Here is a 21,158-nt window from a genome sequence, read left to right as displayed (position 1 = left end):
GGACAGCCTCATCTCCATTCATGCCAACCTCCCTTTGGCTTTGGATCCCATAACAATCAAGTCGATTCTGGAAGCTTTGTGTTTTTCTCATACTCAGCATCCTGGGGACACTTTCTTGGTCTACCTTCCCCCAGAAAGGCAAAGAGTGAGATTATGACAAAATACCTACCTGTGAGTGTAAAGGAATATCAAAGTAGAGGTCAAAACTATTCAGACATGGGGGAGAAGGTTGTACTGCCAACAGGGAGGAGAGTGCTCCTAAGAGGGGCACTCAGACTGATTTGAGTTTCCTAGAAGCCCAGGCACAGAAGAAAATATACGGAAATTCGGTTTGACTGAATGACACAGCTAGGCTTGGGGGGAGGGCTCAATGGTAGAGTATGTAGTTGTCGTGCACAAGACCCTGGGGTTTGATCCCCAGCATAAGTGTGCATGCACACACACACACACAAACACACAGATGATGTTGATTCACACATCTGGAGTTTTAAAGAGAAATCAGGAACCAGGGAAACAGGAGCCAGGTTGTCCCTTGGAAGTTGTATTAGCAAACATTTTTGAAGTTTTCACTCCAAACACTTGACCACTAAAAGGAGTCTTGGTGACACAGAAGCTGCTTCTGTTAGGAATTGTAAGATCTTCCCCTGCACAAGGCCACTAGCATGCAAGCTTCCCATAGTTCAGTGGGACATTTATTGATCACCTCCTGTGGACCAGAGACAGTGTTAGGCTCTGGAGACACAATATTGTACAGAGTATGCCTCTATCCCTCAAGTCATTCCCAGTCTGGTAGGGGAAAGGAACAAAGTACGCAACAGATCTGCAGTTACTCAAGAGGAGCACTAGGACAGAAGTCTTCCTGGAAGAGGTAACCCCTGAGCTAAGCCTCCAAAATGGATTTCAGGTCTAGTCCTCTCACCAGCTCTCACCATTTAACGGGGTGGTTCTGAGTTCTTAAAAAACCCTGGACTCAAAATAGAGTCTCAGTGTTCACACACATCCAGCCCCAGATCACCCTGTCAATGAGAATAACCCCACAGCTTGGTCACTCTTCCTGCAACTCGCTGTCCCAAACAGTTCTGATGGAGGTATATATGACCCCACCAAGCACACAGCTTTCTATTGTGTAAATACCCCCACAATATTGAATGCTCCCAACACTAAAACAATGCTGATTACAGGGACCTTTCCCTGGGACTAGTAAGGTGTCTCATTCCTTGTGGCTCTTGGGGGTGGGGGGAGGGGTCTTCACCTGATAAGGAAGTTTCGGTCAAGCACTGCTCACCAATTGGTTGATGATGAGGTATATGCCAGTCTCCTCATCGGTCTAGGTTGTCCTGGGCTCCTGCCCATGCTCTGTCCTGTCAGAGTGACAGCTGGTAGGATGCGAGGAGACCCAGGTTACCCATTCTTGTTAGGTGGGGTCTCCCATCCAGCAGAATTCCTATTCTGAGTTCTCAGCAGCACACTGTGTGTACGTGTGTCTGAGACCTGGATTTGATTTTTCTCTCTTTAACGGACCTGCTGGGTGACCTTGTGAAAGTCATATCCCTTCTCTGGAGTCAATTAGTTCCCAGGTTAAAAGTGAGGAGGTGGTGGTTAGCAGCTCACAGTAAGGCCCAGCGAGAAAAATTCACCCACTGAGAAGCAGGAGAACACTCGTTAAGTACAATATTAAAATAAGTAGGAAGTTAACTGATCTGCCAGGTATTAAAGAAAGGCAGGGGCAAGATGAAGGCGCCGGCTCTACTCCACAGCACAGCCGTCGCAGGTCCGCGCAGGAAGCCAGCACTTTGGCTGGTTGCAAGGCAGACTCCGTTCTTTGTCAGAAAGCAGCATCCCCCTCGAAGGCACCCGTTGATGGCGAGCGGCCCTCAAACCCGCAGACCTGCATGCGGAACCCAGCTGCCCTCTGTCCACCCGGCTGGGCTCGCGCAGCTTTCCCAGCTCGGATGGAATGGGCGGGCCCAGTGCAGCGACGCCAGCCAATGAGAGAGTCTGCTGATGAGGTCATGGAGTTCCTCGGCACACCATTGGCGGCTCCTTCGCGGGACTCGGCGCCGGGGCGGACAGCGGGGCCAGGAGCGGGTCCTAGCTTTTTCTCCGCGTTTTTTCACCCGGGAATGGCGAGCGACCTGATGAATCAGACCCGGTCTCTTCCTTCAGAGAGGCATGAAAAATGTCCAGAACGAGGAGTTCTTACCCACCCAAGAGGCAGGGTCGATGTATCTGGGGGCAGCCCCCATTGAGTTTAGATAGATTTATTTTGCTTTGTTTTAATCCGAACATTGATTCATGAATCGCTTCAACCACTTAAAGACACTGAGTAAACTTCCACTGTTTGATCAATCTCTGACTTCCCCATGGAGACCCCCCCACACACACTCAATGTTGGGAACACCCAACACCAGCTTGGTTTTATAGATGGGGACCTGAGATCCAAGGGTCTTGACTGGGTTATGTGGCAGTGGGGACAACAGAGCTGAGCTCAGGGCTTTTGCAACCTCTTGGGACTCACCCCATGACTTTGGGTCACAGCCCGGGACTCTCCCGCCAGCATGGCAGTAGTCAACATGGGGCCTGTTGCCTCCTGTGGCAGGCTTTTAATAAATCAGTTTCATTTTCAAAATACTGCCCAGAATAGTCTGTGGTCAGCAGAAAGAAGCTGACAGCACTGTCTATTCTGGGACATTGTTTTCTGATGAGCTCCAGTGGAAGGAGTTGGTTTGAATGCTTCTTGCTGAGGGCATGACATTGGCCCTCACCCCACCCAAATGTCTTTTGAAAGGTGTATCTAGGTGTGACGGCCTCTCTTTTGCTGCAGTCTGAGGCCGAGAGGAAATAGAGGCCTAAGTACTGTGCACAGACTGGGTGACTGGCTGGCCAGGGAAAGCAGGTAGCGGAAGGCGCAGTGTGAGATGGTCCTATTGCAAGGGGCCAAGTGGCCATTTGTTATGTTTTATGACCTCCTGGTGAAGCCAGAATTGGGAACAGGTAGTTAGTGTAGAAATAGGGGATCGGGTCAAATCGAGGAAATGGAGGCCATAAAGTCATCTGCCTCTGGAAGTTGGAGACTGCCCCTGGAAGAATGGAATGTCAAGGGTCTCCAGAGCCCATTGATTACCAAATTTACCTGCCTTTATCAAGGACTGCAAACAAGGAGCTGCTAATTAATGCCCCCCCTGGGGGGGGGGGGCCCTTGCCTGCCTGAATCACCTTGGCCCTCCCCCTGCCCATGGTTTCTCACTTAATGCAAAACCAGGCCTAGTCACGTAGGCAGGAAGGAGAGATGAGGGGGGAGAGAACTGGAGAACAAAAGAGAATTTAACCTATAAAAGATGTAGGGTGCGCTCACTTCTTGGGATTCTAGAACATCAGCCATGGCCCCCTTCTCCCTGCCGGGAGAAGTCTGTATTATTACCTTTAAATAAAACCTGCTTAACATGCTTGCCTTGGCTGCTTCTCTAGTGTTCAATCTTCAACATTAGAAGGAGCAGAACTCGTCACCGGTAAACGGCGGTATCACTGGCATCTCCAACTTTCCAGCATGTGAGCCCCCGATGCCCCACCACCCAATGAGACAGAAGCCTCCTCCTGGAGAAGCTGAAAGAGCCAGGTGCTTGTTGTGCCAGACTTTCCAGAGAACACGTAGCCTCAGTGCATGAGGCCCACGCCCTCAGAGACCAGGTGCAGGAATGGGCAGCCGTTCTACTCTAGAGGCATCCCGGGCCACCATCGTTCTGAAGACTGCATGGGGGGCGAGGCAGGCAATGCGCCTGGGTGCTCCTGCCCAGCAGGGGGGCCAGCGCTTTATGTCCTTGCCAGTCCTGAACGCAGTGTTTCTGGATGTCAGGACTCTCAGTATGGGCCCCTTCCTCTCAGGGACCTTGAGTCCCTGTGATCAAGTCCTTTCACCTGAATCAGGCAGGGGTAAATTATTGGTGGCTTGTAGCAGACTGGACAGGTGGAGGAGGCTTCCTCTAGGAGAGACAGGCACCAGCTGGGCAGAAGAGGGTACAGGCGCCCCTGCAGAGGGACAGCATCAGGGTAGGGCGTGGGCCGAAGGTGAGGAAGAGCAGACGCGGTCTGGCCACTGCCGCACGGTTTTCCTTTAGACTGTCACAAGTTGGCAGCGGGAAGTGAGTCACAGCTGGGTCAGGCGGGGGCATCCTGCCACTCGGCTCCTCACAGGAGTTAGAGGGTCAGGGGAACTGAGCAGCTGCAGGGCTTTCTTGCAAGTCAGACTTCTTTCCTTTTGCTGCTTTCTGAGCTTTTTGCTCTAGAAACTGGGGTTTTGTCGCCCCCTCAGTGGAAAGGGAGGTTAGGTTTAGCAAAGAGAGAGGCAGGTTTTTCTGGTTTGATTACAAAGCCTCAGGGCGCCTCTCCTTTTGCCTAGAAAGCTGTCCTTCCTCTCCTACTGTTTTAACTAGGGCTAAAAACCTTCCTCCAATGAAAGATGGAGCTTAAGGTGCCCCCTGCTCTACCCCAGCGTGGCTCCCACATCCAGGCCTTCAGTGGACACAACCGATCCAGAGGGACTGGCCCTCACAGCTCTGCACCCTCAGCATGGAGTCAGTCTCAGGAAGAGGCTGATTTCCCATGTGGGAAAGCTCTGCCTGGATATCGGGACCTTTCCTGGGAGCCCAGTTTGGGAGAGCTCCTGGGGACTGAGGAAGAGGCCAAGGATGATGGGAAGTAAGCTGGGGCAGGGCAGGCCGTGACAGTCCTCTCCACCCTCCTCTCCAGTCTCCTTCCCACAGTGCCAACAGCACAGGGATGTACAGGCTCCTGCACCTCAGCCTCGTCAGAATCCCGAGAACAGGACAAAGCCAGCTGGAGAGACTGGGCTGCAGCTCTGTCACCTCCTCCCAAGCCATGGACCTCACACAGTGTGGTACACATGTGCATGTGGACAGGCCCAGAAGGCACCTCACACAGAGTCTGAGGAGCACAATCTGGAAAGAAGGTGAAGCAGGACAAAGCTCTCCAACAGCATTTCCATCCTGAGTGGACAGACCAGCGCCTGTCCCTCACACATTCTGCAGGGAACCCCCTGTCCTCACGCTGGCCGTGAAGCCTGGGGCACCATGGGCCTACCTGTACCTCTCCACAACCCCAGGATGCCCAGTGGCCAGGGCCTGGGCCTTAGCTGGTCCACAGCAGGTACTCAGTCCCAGAGCCCCCAGGGAAGGAGCAAGACATGGTTTCTAGCTTTTTCCTTTCATCATTTTTTGTTGCCCTTTGTGTTTTTACTATAACAAGTGCCCACAGTCCTTCCCCTGCTGGAGGTTTGGGTATATATTTACTTCTCCAAACAGACTAGGTCTGGGTCCCTTTAACTCCCTCACATCATAGGCACGTGGTTGGCACGCCATCCAGCTTTTGAATGAAGGAGCATTTACTGAATGGAAAGGTCATGCAGAGAGGCCCCCACCTCCTACAACACGCTTGGGTAGTATGCTTGAACTGTGTGATGGAAAAAGGTTTATTGAGATATAAAACACATAATGTACAGTTCCCAATGGAAAGTAGACAGTTCAAAAGTTGTCAGTATACAATTCCCAGTAGCAGCCAACCAACCAACAAAAACATTGTCAGTATATTCACGGAGTTGTGCAATCATCACCAGAACCAAATTTAGAGCATTTTGTAAACCCTGAAAGAAAACCCCATGGTCATTAACAGTTGCTCCCTCTTCCCCCGCCCCCCCCCACCCCCCAGGCCTAGGATTGTGTTACTCTGCCAACCATTTTTAAAAAAATGGACTTTGACAGCTGGCTTTTTGACTTAATTTTTTTCAAGTTTCCTCCATGTAGTCGCGTGCATCAGAACGTCATTCAGTTTTATGGCCAAATAATAAAAGATTCCATTATATGGATACCACATGGACTCGTCCTTTCATCAGCCGATCGATACTGGGTTGTTTCCACATTTTTGGTATGTGTGGTACTGATGCTGGGCATGGGGGGCTACTGCCTGATGACAACGGAAATGAAGTTGAGTCAGGGAAGACTCTCACCAGGGCTTCCATTTAGGAAGGGAGGGACAGCTCTGACAGAAGGATCCGCGGCTGGCCCCTGAGGGTAGGAAGGGAGCTCACTGCACTTGTTACCAGCAGGGGCAGGAATGCCGGTTGGCTTCAGGCGTACAGACTCCAGCATTACGCCCCATGCTGAAGATGAGCTACTGCAGCTATTCAGGGAACACATGCAGGGCACCCTGACCTCACCCATGCAAAGCCCGCACTGGTGGCGGGGTGGCCCACACCAAGCCTCCCAGCAGCTACTGGCAGGCACCAGTCCAGGCCCACAGGTACATTTGCACTGTGTTCCTCTGTGGCCCCTGTCTCCACATTGCCCTGAACATATGAAAAAAGAAAATTAGTTGTGGATGACATAATACCTTTGTTTTATTTATTTATTTATTTCTATGCAGTGCTGAGAATTGAACCCGGGGCCTCACACGTGCGAGGCAAGCGCTCCACCACTGAGCCACAACCCCAGCCCCGCCCTGTACACTTGTATACAAGCTTTTGCATAATCACAGTATCGTGTCTGTTAGGCAAGTACGCAGGAGTAGGCTTGCTGGGTCTCAGGGTAACTATACGTTTAAACTTTTGAGGACTTGGCAAACTGTTTTCCCAAACAGCTGCGCCATTTCACATTCTCCCCAGCACTATGTGAGAGACAGTTCCAGTTTCTCCCTCTGCTCTCACACAACAGCCAACACAGGAGACTTCTGTGACTCAAAAGGAGTGGGAGTTCTCCCCACCCGTAAGCGCACAATTCTGAGGTGGCCCCCAGCTGGGTTTCATCTAATGCAATTCAGTTAGGACACTATCCACCTGGAGATAGTATCAGATCCCACAGGTTGTGGGTTCAGTCCCCAAGACTGCCCCCACCAGGCACCAGGATCAAGCCCCGGGTAATTTGACCTGTGCTCTCGACCAACCATCCACAAATCAGGGTTGACAAGCCTGCCTCAGAGTCCATTCATTTGTTGACTGACTCTTAGAACTCAGGGAAGCACATTTACTGGTTTGTTTTAAGAGGTATTGCAAAGGACTTAATACATACAGGGCCATGTATGTGGGAGGAAGCTCCAAGTTCAGCTATCTAGAAGTTCCAGGAAGAACATTCTTCTGTCACTTGCCAACCATCAGTCAACTCATCGACATACAAAAAGACATTTACCACTTGGAAGAGTTCAAGAATTTTAGGTGCTGTTTGCCAGGAAACTGGGATGAAGACCAAATACATATTTCGTAATATCACACTCCATCTTCTGTATCTTTTTGATCCTAGCCATCCTAGCTATGTGAAGTGGTATTTCATTGTGGTTTTGATTTCCATTTTCTTGATGACTAATGACTTGGAGCAACTTTTCATGTGCCCGTTGGCCATCTGCCTATCTTTGGGTAAGTATTTTTGCTCATTTTAAAAAATTAATTAATTAATTTATACATGCCAGATATTAAACCCAGGGGTACTTTACCACTCAGTCCTTTTTAATATTTTATTTTGAGACAGGGTCTTGATGAGTTGCTTGGAGCCTCACTTAAATTGCTGAGGCTGACTTTCAACTCACAATCCTCCTGTCTCAGCCTCCCAAGCTGCTGGGATTATAGGCATGTGCCACTGCACATGGCTCTTTACACATTTTTAAACTGGGTAATTTATTTTTTATTATTGAGTTATGAGAGTTCTTTGTATTTCCTAGATACAAATCCCTGATTGGATATATGATTTGCAAATATCTGCTCCCTTTCTGTGGGTTATCTTTTCACCTTTTTGATAGTGTCCTTTGGAGTACATATATTAATTTTAATGAAGTTTAGTTTATCTAAATTTTTTTCTTCTGTCACCTATGCTTTTGGTGTCTTACTTAAGAAACTATCACCTACTCCAAATCATGACGATTCATGCCTATGTCCTCTAAGAGTTCTGCAGTATTGGTTTTTATGATTAGGTCTATGATCCATTCTGAAATATTTTTCTGTATGGTATGGGGTAAGGATCCAAATTCATTGTTTGACATGTGGATATCCAGTTCTTCCAAGCACATTTATTAAAAAGAGTACTCTTTCCCTTATTGAATAATCTTGATGTCTTTGTCAAAAATCCACTGATGTGGAGAACAGGCTCTGCTCTGCTCTGAGTTCTCCAAGTGTACAGAATGGTAGTTCTCAGGCTGTGCCTGACCCTTTGTTTCTCCATTTTGTGACACAGTAGTTTGCCATGAGCTACTCCATTTTGAGTTTAAGTGTTGAGGTGGAAGGACGCCACACCTTGGTTTGTATAAGTAAACAACTACCATCTGCCTGGCATAACCATAAGGCATAAACTGATAAACTAATCGTGCTAATAAGAATGACCACTGTGAATCTATGAGACTAACCCAAAGCACATGGATGCATGGATGTAGCAAACTCGAATCGGACATACCAGGTCCACAAGCTTACCAAACACCAAACCACCCAGTGAGGCAACCCCCTCACTCAAGACCCATGAAAGGAAGGACAGCCAGAGACTGATAGGGTGGCACCCTGACCCCCACACCTGCTCACGCCTTGCCCAGGAAAGTCAGCACAGCCATGAGCCTCTGAATCTCCAGCCTCAGACTTTAGCAGAGGGCAATTTCTCCAGGCTGCAACGACTACCAAATCAAGAAGCTGGTCATTTCAAGCTGACGCTCCAAACTGACACTGGGAAACTGCCTCCTTGGCCAAAAGAAGGGTCTGCCCGTGGACAGCTCTGAGCCCTGAACGAGTTCTTCAGCTGGTTCCAATCTTATCTGACCACCTACAGGGACTCTGCATTCATATCTGCCTTCCGCTTGGCTCTCAGCCCAGTCTTCTGAACCCTGGTGGCTGCCTTAATTCTTTCTTAGCTTTTCATTGCACAATGAATAATTGTGTCAAATGTGATGTGTGACTTCAGGGTTTTAAATATTAGAAATTAAAATTGGAATAAAAGAACTGTGACTGCCCGTCTTATGACTTGTCAGGTGACCCGCAAGTATTCAGTGAACTGCCACTGTTAAAAGTGGTGCAGCCTGTGAATTTAGAGTTATTCAATAAATTCTGACATTGTGGAAAGATACAAAGGTGATTTGTCTGTTAATGACATAGCTCGTTCATGACAATTGACCACAACTTTTGTGCATCTATGTGACTATGCTTATGTCAGTATCACACTGTCTGGACTGTTGTAGCTTTGTAAAAACCTTGAAATTGGGAAATATGAGTTCTTAATATTTTCTCCTTCTTTTCCTCCTCCTCCTTCTTCTCTTCCTCCTCCTCCTCCCCCTCCTCTTCCTCCTTTTTTTGGTACTGGAGATTGAACCCAGAGGTGCTTAACCACTGAGTCACATCCCCCGCCCTTTTAATTTAAAAAAAAAAAAAAAAATTTGTGGGGACAGGGTCTCACTAAGTTGCTTAGGGTCTTGCTAAGTTGCTGAGGCTGGCTTTGAACTTGCAATCCTCCTGCCTCAGCCTCCCAAGTTGCTGGGATTACAGGAGCACACCATATTTTTCTTCTTTTATATGATCATTTTGACTATTTGGGATTTCTTGCATTCCCATGTTAAAATTTGGATTGGTGTTTTAATTTCTGCAGACACTGGCAGCCATAATTTTGATTGGAATTGAGATGAGTCTGTCAATCCCAATCTGTTTGGGAATTGTTGACATTTTAGGAATATTAAGTCTTATCCTGTCTGCTCCGCTTTGTTCCTTGTCTGGAGCCATGTTGGAAAGAGGCCAAGAGCCAGATTTACTGTCCTGAGGCTTTTGGTTCCTGCAATCAGAGAAGACCTTCGATTCTTCTCTCAGAGACTCTTGGGAATCAGGGCTCAGCCCGCTTCTGGACCATCTCCTGCATGGTAGCCAGTCCTGGACCCCAGACTGGCTCTAATTTCCAGCACTGTCCTGCAAGACCTGACCAGAAAATGCTCCAGTTGAGGCCTCAGACACTTTACCACATTAACAAAGCCTCTCACAGGCCTGCTTTTATACTTACAGGCCATTGAACACAAACAAAAGGCTTCCATCCCAAAGCCTCACCCTTCCTTCCTCCTAAACGTCCTTTTTGTCCCAAAAGACTGGATAAATGCCTATTAACATGCCAAAATGTCTGAAGATAATACCTGAAGTCACTAATTGAGTAGGATCGTTCATAGTAAATGATTTTTATGTTCGTCAGAGTTGAAAAATTTTAGAGAACATGACCAGCACTCAGGGAGACTGATGGAACTGTCCAGAACCCAGACCAGGCTGAGAGATGCTGGCCTTGGGGCCGTGTATACTGAGAACAGAAGCAAGAGTGCCCTGAATACAGATATACAGAGGGTGTGGAAACCTCTGCTTTCTCAGTCAGATTAATAGAGATCTTAGCATCTCTCTCTCTTCCACCCTCCCCCAGCATATTTAGAATAGGGCACAGGGGGACCTGCCCAAGAGAACCTGTGGACAGATTCGGTTCCACAAGGCCCGTGTGCCTCTGAAGGCCCAAGAGTCCGCATGCAGCCCCTGAAACTAAACTTTGCACAGTCCACCAAAGTACCCTGCGGATCATCTGGGTTAAAATGCTAATCCTAGGCGGCCTCGTGTAACCATTTAGTGTGCTTAGGGTGGATCACCTCCAGTACCAGTTGTTCAGGAATGTTCTAGTTTAATGAAGAAATTGATGTGTGGATCTGTTCTCTCTGTAGCTGTTCCTCCTCTCCAGGTTGCATAACCAAGAATTGGCTGCTGTTTGCTGGTGGGACTAGGCCCATGTGGTCTTTTAAAAAGGCATTATGAAATATTCCAGTCATGCGCAAAGGTATTAGGAATACTGTAATAAACACCTGTGTGTTTTCACTAAGCTTAAGAAATAAGACACCAGAAATGTAGTTAGGGCCTCCAGTGAAAATCCTTCCTTAAAGAGCCCCAAAATCTAAATTGGGGTTTTGCAATTTGCTCATGTGAATCAACGGCAATTCAAGGTGATAGAAAATTAAGCACAGGCTGCTGTGTCTGATCTAGTAAGATGTGGGATAGTTATGACATTACTAATAATTATTATCACTCTGACTATAGTTTTTTACATCTCCAATGGGTCACCACCATTAATTGGAGAAGCCCTGCAGATTAAGCTGAGGACTCCCTGCACCCCTCCCCCTTTTTCTTTCTGGTACTGCAGATCGAGCCCAGGCGTGCTCTACCCCAGAGCTAGATCCCCAGCCCTTTTTATTTTTTATTTTGAGACAGTCTTGCTAAGTCACCCAGACTGGCCTTGAACTGGTGATCCTCCAGCCACAACAGCCCCTGGAGAAGCTGGGATCACAGGCATGTGCTCCAGGCTGAGCCAAGGCCCCTGTAGCCCTTTGTCATCCTAACAGTGCCACATTGCAGCAGGAAGGGGTGCAGCCCAGGTGTGAGGTTTGCTGAGGTCACGGACTTCCTTTCTGCATGTCATGCTGGTTCTCCTGCTCAGGACCCCCTGCTAAGCTGCATGGTATAGTACTGACCTTAGACTGCCCCTCATCTATCATAATCTATTCATAGCTATTATAATTTTGGAGCCCTTAAATATATTATGTAAACTTTATATTGTGGACTTATCCCAATAAATTTTCCAATCTTCTGCAGTCTGAGGGCCTATTGCTGAAAGTGACTTAAAGGTAGCCATAATATTATCTCTACTTTACAGATAAGGAAATGGGCCCAAAGATTTGATTTCCAGTGGCCTGAACTCATGTAGTATTGGGCAGGGATGAGGGGTTGGGGGGAAAGGTGAAATTTTAAGACAGTCTTTCCCCCAGTTCTTCTTCCACATGCTGATTCCTGTTTCTTGCCAGGCTGGCCCAGTCATTGTTTCTTCAGTGACTTATAGTTAAGCCAAACTGTCCAATGGAGGGTCTCAGGTCTGTTTCCTGTGGTTTCTTAATGTACATACCGGTACCAGCTGCAGCTTCAAAATATCACTGGGCACAATTTGGAAGGTACTGATGGGTGGTTTTGCTCAGCTGTATCACCTGTGAGTACGCACGTTTGAAAGGATAAATGGTTAATATTTTCTAGAAATATCCATGGATGCTTGGCGTATATTATCTTGACTCAATCTGGTTATGTGGCTCAGCATTCTTTGTGACCCAACATTTTACAAAGTAGATGGGTAACGAGGGCAGCAGCAAGTCAGAGCCACCCCTCTGGGTGACCAGGGGTCTGAGGTTAGCCCCGCCACCCCACACCCGTCTCGGTCCACGGCCTGGGGTTTTGCCTGGTTTTGCCCTGCGGATTACGTCTTTATAAATAGCCAAGCACATGCCTGGGTTAGCTGTTAATCCATGGGGCTGGCTCTGAGACTTCAGAATCATGTCTGCCTCAGTCGGAGCCGACACACACTGAGGAGCCCTCCCCACGCCACCCTGGGTTTACACTAGCCGAAGGGCCAGGACCCCTCCAGTTGTGCCAGAGCCCATGGCTCCTGGCAATTCTTTGTGGTGAAAGGAAATTCTTAACTGGGGCAGGAGATTTCAAGGCCCATGAAGAGGTAGGAGAATGGAACAGGAGTGGAGAGCAAGGACTCAGGAGGCAGGAGGGTGGCTGTGATTTCTAAGTTAGAGCCTGGTGCACAACTGTGATCCCAGCTACTCGGGAGGCTGAGGCAGGAGGATCATAAGTTCAAGGCCGGCCTCTGCCACTTAGTGAGACCCTGTATCAAAATAAAAAAGAGAAAGGGCTGCGGATGTAGCTCAGTGGTACTCAATCCCCAGTACCAAAAAATAAAGAATACAGAGCTGACAGTGCCAGCAGGATGGTGGCAGGAAGTTGAGAGTGAGGCCCAGATGCAACTGAAAGACCCTTGCGCTTTCTATTCTTGCCACTTAAAACGAAGCTCTAGAGAAAACGCCCTGCAGTTCAAACTTGATGCAAAACATAGACAAACAAGTACAGGCCCAGCTGCAGGGAGCCAAGGCTCAGCCAACGAGCGGACGGCACTGTACTCCTGGACGCCTAGCAGCCCCTGTTTGCTGGAGGACACATTTATCTTCCATTCCCCAATTTTTCTCTTAGTTGATTGAGCTCAAGATGGAAATGTCTCGAGGAGAGCTCCCAGGGCCCTGGCCCTACCCTGCCACTTGGGAAGCAGTGGGAAGGAGAAGGAGCAGCCTGGGAGGGCACTGAAAGATAGTCCTGTTTTGCCCCTGGCTGTTGACAGCTGTCTCCTCTGTGTTGCATTCATTTGCATGTGATGTAAAGCTGTGTCCCCAAGAGAAGTTAAAAAAAAAAAAAAAATACAGCTTTGACAAATACAGGGCAATGCCCAGGAGAGAAACAGCAAGGAGAGCACAGTGGAGGGGAGACCCAGAGGTGGGCCTGGCCCTCGCTGCCCAAGCCACGGGTGGACGGAGATGAGGAGGTGGGTGTGCAGTTGCTGTAACAAATCACCACAAACCTAGTGGCTGAAAACAACACAAAGGTATGCCTTTCGAGGTCTTTTTAAAATAGATATATTGAGATATAATTCAATTCACCCACGATTCAATGGTTCTTACTATATTCTCAGACAGGCAGACAGGTACAATCATCATCTCAGCCAATGTATCATAATTTTGTCACCAAAAATAAAAAAGACCCTGTATCCTGTAGTTATTGTTCCCATTCTCCCAAACCCCCAATCCTAAGCAACCACGAAATCTGGGTTCTGAGGGCCGGGGACAGTGGCATGCTTCCCTCCGAGTGACACCTGCCCTGTGAGCTATGTGCTTGGTGGGGTGAGGTGGGCAGTAGCCTTCGGTCTTCTTGGCCTATCTCCAGCAGCTCTGCCTGGAACTTGGGTCCTACACGCCAGGGCAAGGCAGTCGGGGCCCAGTGTTCTTGGTGCCCTGTGCCATCCCGAGGGGTTGCTGCGGGGAAGATGAGGGCTTCTCACCCCTCTCTGCTCTGGCCCAGAACTCAGCCTCAGCAGGAGGGGGGGGGGGTGGAGGTAGGGTGCCCTGCCTATGTCCCGCCTCTCCCGGAAGACGGTCCTCTGACTGCGCCTGGGGCGGGGAGCCTTTGCTCCAGGCTGCACGGTCTGGAGTGGAATCTTCTGAGCTGGGGGGTCAGAGTCCAGAATCAGTCTCACTGGTCAGTCGAGGTGTCAGCAGGCCTGGCTCTTCCTAGAGTGCTGGGGGGAGAGTGCATTGCCCTTTCAGCTTACAGACGCCACTTTGTCCTTAGGCTCGTGGTCTCTTCCACCATCTTCACAGCCAGGAGCGTCTGCTCTGAGCTCCCGACTCCCTCTTGTAAGGACCCCGTGACTACGTCAGCCCACCGGGATAATCCAGCATGGCCTTCTGCCTTGACATCCTTTCCTTAATCCCAGATGCAAGGTCCTTTCTCTAAGGAAGGTGGAATGTCCACAGGCTCTGGGATTTCAATGTGGACATCTTTGGGGACATTATTCTGTCTGCGACAGGGTAGGAAGCACAGAGACAAGTGGAGGCCTCCAGCTGAGAGGTGGGAACTTCACACTAAGGCCCTGTTGCTCATTCCCAGAACTAGGCAGGAGCAGCACAGGACATGGTGACAGGCGAAGCTCCCTGAGCTGAGCGTCCCTCCCCAGCACCCCTCCCTGCCCTGCTGGAGTTGGTGCTGGCCACTCTGTCAGCAGGCTCAGGCCTGGGTGCTCTCCCCTGGGCATGTAAAAACCACCCTGCTCATTAAACCCTGGCAGATATGGTTGTGCTAGGGACTCACACATCATCTTGCATCCAGGTAATTACTCATCGAGGAGTAGTATTTGCATTTTAGAGATGAAGAAACTGACTATCATCACACAGGTGGAGGAGTAAGGATCTGTGGGGCTTTTAAGATATATCTACTCTTTGGGGGGCTGTGGCTGTGGCTAGTGGTAGAGCAGTGGCCTAGCATGTGTGAAGCACTGGGTTCCAGCCTCAGCACCACATAAAAAAATTAATACATGAAATAAAGGTATTGTGTCCATCTACAACTAAATTTTTTTTTAATAAAGTATATCTACTATTTGAATCTTCAGTGTCTAATATTGTGCATTGACCTGCTGTCCTCTTAAAATTTGAGTTGGATGTGAAAGTTTGTTTTGCTTATAATAATGTAATTTATCCTGTTTTCAGATATGAAGATATGTTTTTTGAGGTTATGTATTAAAGATTTATCTTTATACTGCCATTTTTGTAATATAAGTTGATTGCTGGCTAAAAATAAATATGTCTCGAGATTAAAAAAAAAAAGATCTACAATTTCTTTGGTACTCCTCTCTTCAAAAGACGGAGCCTCGCCAGGCACAGTAGTGCAGACCTATAATCCCAGAGACTCAGGAGACTGATGCAGGAGGACCATAAGTTGGAGGCCAGTCTGAGCAACCTAGTCAACCCTGTCTCAAAATAAAATGAAAAGGGTCAGGAATGCAGCTTTGTGGTAGAGCATTCCTGGGTTTAATACCCAGTACCAACAAATAAATAGGTAAGAAAAATAAAAGATGGAGCCTAAGTTTCCTCCCCTAAGCGTGGTTATAATTGGTTGATGGCATCTAAATAACGTAATGTGGTGAGGGGCTGGTCTGTGAGGTCCACCATTCAGTCGAGCCCTCAAAGGATGGCAGCCCTGGCCAACGTCTCCATCCTGACAGCAGCCTGTGGGACTCTGGGCTGGAACCACCTGGGTAAGCTGCTCCTGAATCCATGACCCACTTGAACTGTGAAATAACAAATGCCTCTTATTTTAAGTCACTAAGCTTTGGAGGGTTATGCAGCAATACATCCCTAACACAGGTCCTGAGTCTGTGCTAGTCCATCAGCCAACAAGGCCTCCAGAATAAATTAGGTGACTGTTTCTTTGGGAAACTGAGAGAAGCTGGCCTTGAGGGATCTGTGGAGAGCTTCAGAGGACAACGTGTGAAGGATAAGTGGTCACTGGGGGGCGGAAGGAGGGTGGCCTGAGGAATGAAGATCAGGTGGGTGGGCGTCCTCACAGAGGTGGGAAGCAGGCCACCAAGAACTGTGGCAAGGCAGGCCCAGGTGTTCCCACCCCTCCTGCTCTGCTCAGGGTCTTTTCTCCTGGAAAAGTGATGGATGGAAAACCAGAGGAGACCATCAGAGCACAAGCCCTGGAAGGGTGGCTTCCCGCTGCTCTGAAGGTGCTCTTCAGAGTGGAGCAGGCGAGCGCCCTCCTGGAGCCCCGCCTTCCGTCGTCCACCCGCCATCTTGGTTCAAGCACAGTGGACTCCAGTCTTCTAAGATGTAAAATGACTGATGTGTACTTTTTTTTCTTTCTAGAACGTATTATTTATCTTATTTTATTTTTTAATTTGTTCCAACTAGTTATACATGACAGCAGAATACATTTTTTACTCATGTACACAAATGGATGTGTACTTTTGTATTTCAACAATCTTAGTTCCAAAAACCAACGCACTGCCCCAAGAAACCCCCCATGAATCCAGGTCAGATATCAGGTGTTTATTCAAGGACAGATTTATTCTTTTCTTAAAGCTTGAACAAGTACATCTTTATGCACACAGAAGTTGGTAAAAAGTAAGCCCTTACTGCTTTGTTAAAAATAAAACCCATACATAAAGCTTTCTGGTCAAATTCCCCAGGCAGGAAAATATCATATTTCTATAATACATTCACTTTTTCATTCAAGGGTGTTTTAAAGTCCACATAACTCATTTGGACTTGCTGAACCAGAAGTAAACTGACTTTAAGTCCATGAAGGGAAAAAGTACCTGCCTCTTTGTAACTGCTGAAGTTAAGTAGCTGTGGAATTTTGAACATTCTCAATAAATAGAATATAAAAATCAATTATTTATCAGGGACAGTTTATTTTTAATCAAAGGCTTATCAATTATCATTGGAATAAAGCATTCCAAGGATATTAAAACACCTGCATATCTACAGCAACAAAGGAAACATATTCCATGTACCTCTCCTAAGTAACCCCAGAAGAGGGAAGAAATTCATTATAAATTAATACCTGAAGATTCTAGCCCAGTTAGAATCAATCTACTTTAAAAATCTGCCATAAAGCATATAAATATAGAATTCAGGAAAGCAGGTAAAGAAAAACTACTACTTACTAAATGTTGGTGGTATCAAGCAAAAATTGTCATTGCCTCAGGGCAGGGACAGTTCATACTAATAGAAATAATGGAAGACAGCAGAGAAGAGGAAGAGATGAAATAAACCAATCGTTGATGTGAGAATAATTTTATTCCTTGTAATGTAAGAATGTCTCATATTCTTCTAGAATTAGGGGAAAAAAATGCAAATAAAATTAAGATTCATGCCAGTGGAGTGACTTTGTCAAAGGCTGGGCCCGGAAGGGCTTTCAAAGGGGTCAGAGACCTGTTCTAATTGCCACCCAAAATAAATCCAGCCCCATCTAGAGCACCACAGAATTGCACTTTGTAACACTGCTTTTTGCTTCTTTTTAAAAGACTTGGGGAGGCAGGAGGGGGCAGGGAGAGAGAGAACCTCACCGTGCCAGACAGACCGGGGACATCAGCGAAAGGTCAACGCAATTGACTTCTGCCAACAGCAGCGTCTACCCCACTGACGAGCACAGGTGCATTTTAACAGGAGAACCTGCGCCGGAGGAGGCGGCTTGGTGTCCCAAAACACAGAGGGTCCTTTCAGATTTGGAAACTTTAATTAGCTCCTGCTTATCAGGCAACTAACAGAATCAGCAACCAAAAGGCCATAAAAACACTTTCAGCTGTAGCCCTTGGAAATCAGAAACAAAGTTTTGATTAGAAATAAACAAGCACTCACATGTTTGGTGTTTTAAAAGGGTGCTGGGTACAGATCTTTTTTCTATCAATACATTCATCTGGGTGGCAAATCTTCAGCTGACAAGCCACCTTGGACGGCTATGAGCTGATGTGACTGGAGAAAAAATGATTTAATTAGTTAATTTGGTGGCTATGCACAGGTAATTGCTGCAAAGAGTTTGGGGACTCTGGCAGCTCATCTCAACACTGTTCCATAACCTGGTAGCCTGAACAGAAGCAAGGTCAAGCACAGCTCCCCTTAGGAGGGAGGCAGGAGTGTCACAGTGTGTGTGGTACACATTATTGTACTTTACTTGTTGCTGCTGATTTGGGGTCAGTTAGCAAAACCAGGTATGATCATTTCCCAACAATGGGTAGAGTTTAAACATCAAGGCTAGGTGATGTCCCACCATCTGTCCCACTGAAGGACAATCAACACACTGTTTCCCGGCCTTCTTACCCAGCAGTTGGTGTACGCTAGAACCTGAGTCTCCCTGAACCTAGTGCTGTAGGAGGAGCTACGCTGCTGGATGTTCTGGTGTCGTGACCAAACTCTCGGGTCCGGCGAGGGGCGAAGGGGGATTGGAAAATAAAGATTCACAGACACAGATCTTGAAGATTAAGCTGGGATCCGGTGGAGCTCTGCTCTCTGATGGAGACGCAGATCTGAAGAGTTAGGCCAGCAATCTTTATTCATATATGTCTCATTATCAGGTTAAAGACTATGCAACCATTATTCTTCGTATTCAGGAAAGTTACAGAGACTAGGCCATCTGCGTAGCTTTTCCACAGTTGCAATCCACAGTTCCAAAGTGCAGTAGTGTTAGGAGCTTTGTGCAGCTCTCAGGAAAGTCCATTGTTTAAAGTTACTGTAAGGTGGGCAGGAACAGGAGAAGCAGAGCTGGTGACACGTTGTGGTTGTCTAGCCAAAGAATTCCTTCCTTCTTGGGAGCTGTGTGCCTGAGGTGAAGGTCAGAGCTGGCAGGACTCTCGCACAGGTCTCATGCAGGGCTATGCCACAGCAGCTGAGCATCCTGTGCCCTTGCACGGAAACATTCCCAGGCACTGGGCCTGCCACATTTCATCAGAGATGCCCAATCCCAGTCGCTGCTCTCCCATCCTGTCACTGCTCTCCACATTCTGGCACTTCAACCTGCCCTGGGAAGGAATCTGCTCCCATCTCCAAGGGAGCTCCCAACCTGGATTCCTTTCCCAGAGGTGCTGGCCTGCTTCTCAGGCACTGACCTGGAATGAACCGCTTCTGCCCGTGTTGAGGACTGTTAAGTGAGTGACAGCAACCCATCTAGTTGCCATAGACAGGAACAGCCCACGTCGTGACTGTTCCATTTAAAAACACAAACGCCCCTCCCCCTTGGCTATCATAAACACCAAATGGAAGAGGACACATAAAGAAGAGAATATTTCCAGATTAAGAGAATGGGAAAAACAAAACCGAACCGGACAATATGACATTAACCAGGCCTTTTAAGTAAGGATGGCATTGAAAACAAAATTTAAAATGTTTACATCTTCTAAAATAACACATGGTTACTTCCAAGTATTAGGAAGCTCTAGAACAAACGATGCACTTCTGAGTAGTGAGAAGGCAGCCCCAGCTTTCCAAAAAAGTCTTCCTGGTGAGGTCACCAGGAAGGAGCCCCGCTTCCGCAGGAAACAGCTCTGGGTGAGCGCTAAGGCTCCTAAACGCTTAGATTCTCAGATATGCTAAAATACTGCTATGACTGTGATTTAATATGGCTATTTGTGTAGCCCCCAAAATAAATAAATAAATCTGACTTGAACAAGACATCTACAAATTAGCTGTGTGCATTGGTGTATTTCAAACCCACCACTCAGACCTACAATATACACTATACATTTTTACTAATACTATTTGATTATAATAAATGCAAAAGCTTCTCATTCTCATTTTAGAACTATTTTATTCTGTTTCTGCTTTAAAATGTTAGCCAATAGTTGCACACAGAACCAGGCAAAAACACTTTTTAAATTTACTACATAATAGAAAGTCTGCAGTATTGTATCAACTCTGTGTTCTGTCCATCCTTGTGATCAATGCACATGATCGAGTTTTCTTCCTCTCTTTTAACCGGCCTTCAGCATGCTGGTGAGGTAAGGAAGATCAGGTATAATTATCTCCATTTTTCGGATGAAGAGAGAGGCACAGAGAGGCTGAGCCAGCAGATCTGCAGTCATTCTGGAAATACAGTGCAAACTGCCTTCCAAACTCCTCTTTGCAAAGTCGTATTTTTTAAACGGAAATTTCACCTAAAATGGTTCCTGGGATCTATGGTTCAAAAACTACTAATGTTTAAATACCTTCAAAGGAAGCAAATACTTATGTACTAGTCCAATTGTGTGAAACCCACCATAAGATATAGTTCAAGCCAGGTGTAGTGGCACATCCCTGTAATTCCAGCAACATGCAAGAACCTCGAGCAACTTAACGTGAGACCCTGTCTCAAAAATAAAAAATCAGGGCTGGGGATGTGGCTCAGTGGTAAAGCACCCCTGGGTTTAATCCCTGGTACCAAAAAAAGAAAAAAAAAAAAAAGATATGATGTGAAAATACTTTCAACGTGGAAGAAGTTCCAAGTTTAATAGAAAAACAGCCTATTACATTTGTATACTGTTAGTACAGTTGGCTCAGGTGGCAATGGAGTACTGCTCATTTAGAGTTTGCCATGTGAGACGCAGACATGAGACTTTCATTTTCTCCATTGTTGAAAATACTTATCTTTAAACAAAAGTATATTTCAGTGAGCCTCTGCTGGGAGGAATATTATCAAGTCTGCAAAGCAAGACCAATGAGAGCAAGTCCAGAATGTCTGCAAAGGACTAACTACACTTGCTATTCTATACAGGAAGTGAGTTGTCTATCAAAGCAGAGGAGCGTTCGTTAGAATGCTTTGCTTAATTTGCCTTAATCCAATGTAGGCTTTGAAAAATTTCTCCAAATGAAAGAACTTCACCCAGGTCAGATGTTTTCCTGATAATTTCTACTGCAGAAACTTCTTAGGTTATCAGTCACAAAATAAAACAAACTCCAAAGCCTAGCAGAAAGAACAGACCAATCAAACTAAGGTTTCCCATCAACAAGTTTCATTAACCATAGTGTGGCTAATAAAGTAAGCAACACTTTAAGATGTCTAGACAAAATCAACCAAGCGGATAAACACACTCCTTAACTTCATCTTAAAAAAAACAGAAACAGAAGCAAAGCATCTACTATCCATGGGAGTTTTAAGTACTCAAAATCTAACACTAAATTCTCTGTATCAAATAAAAATCCTGTGTCTTTAAGGTTAAACTAAAATAGTCCTGTGACTCTGGAATATTATCACCTGTTACAGCTAT

At 46.9% G+C, this 21,158-nt stretch overlaps 1 long non-coding RNA gene across 1 annotated transcript; it reads right to left on the bottom strand.

The window, feature by feature from the left end:
• Nucleotides 1-13: 13 nt before the first annotated feature.
• On the bottom strand, nucleotides 14-4,740 carry LOC306655182. The gene is made up of 3 exons (XR_013762224.1): nucleotides 3,527-4,740; nucleotides 1,286-2,969; nucleotides 14-706 (listed from the first exon to the last, which is right to left on the bottom strand). It is a non-coding gene; the product is annotated as an uncharacterized lncRNA (long non-coding RNA).
• Between the last annotated feature and the right edge of the window lie 16,418 nt (nucleotides 4,741-21,158).

Source organism: Sciurus vulgaris (assembly GCF_902686455.1).
Source record: "Sciurus vulgaris genome assembly, chromosome: 2".
NCBI lineage: Eukaryota > Metazoa > Chordata > Mammalia > Rodentia > Sciuridae > Sciurus > Sciurus vulgaris.
This window is presented reverse-complemented; position numbering and strand designations above follow the sequence as displayed.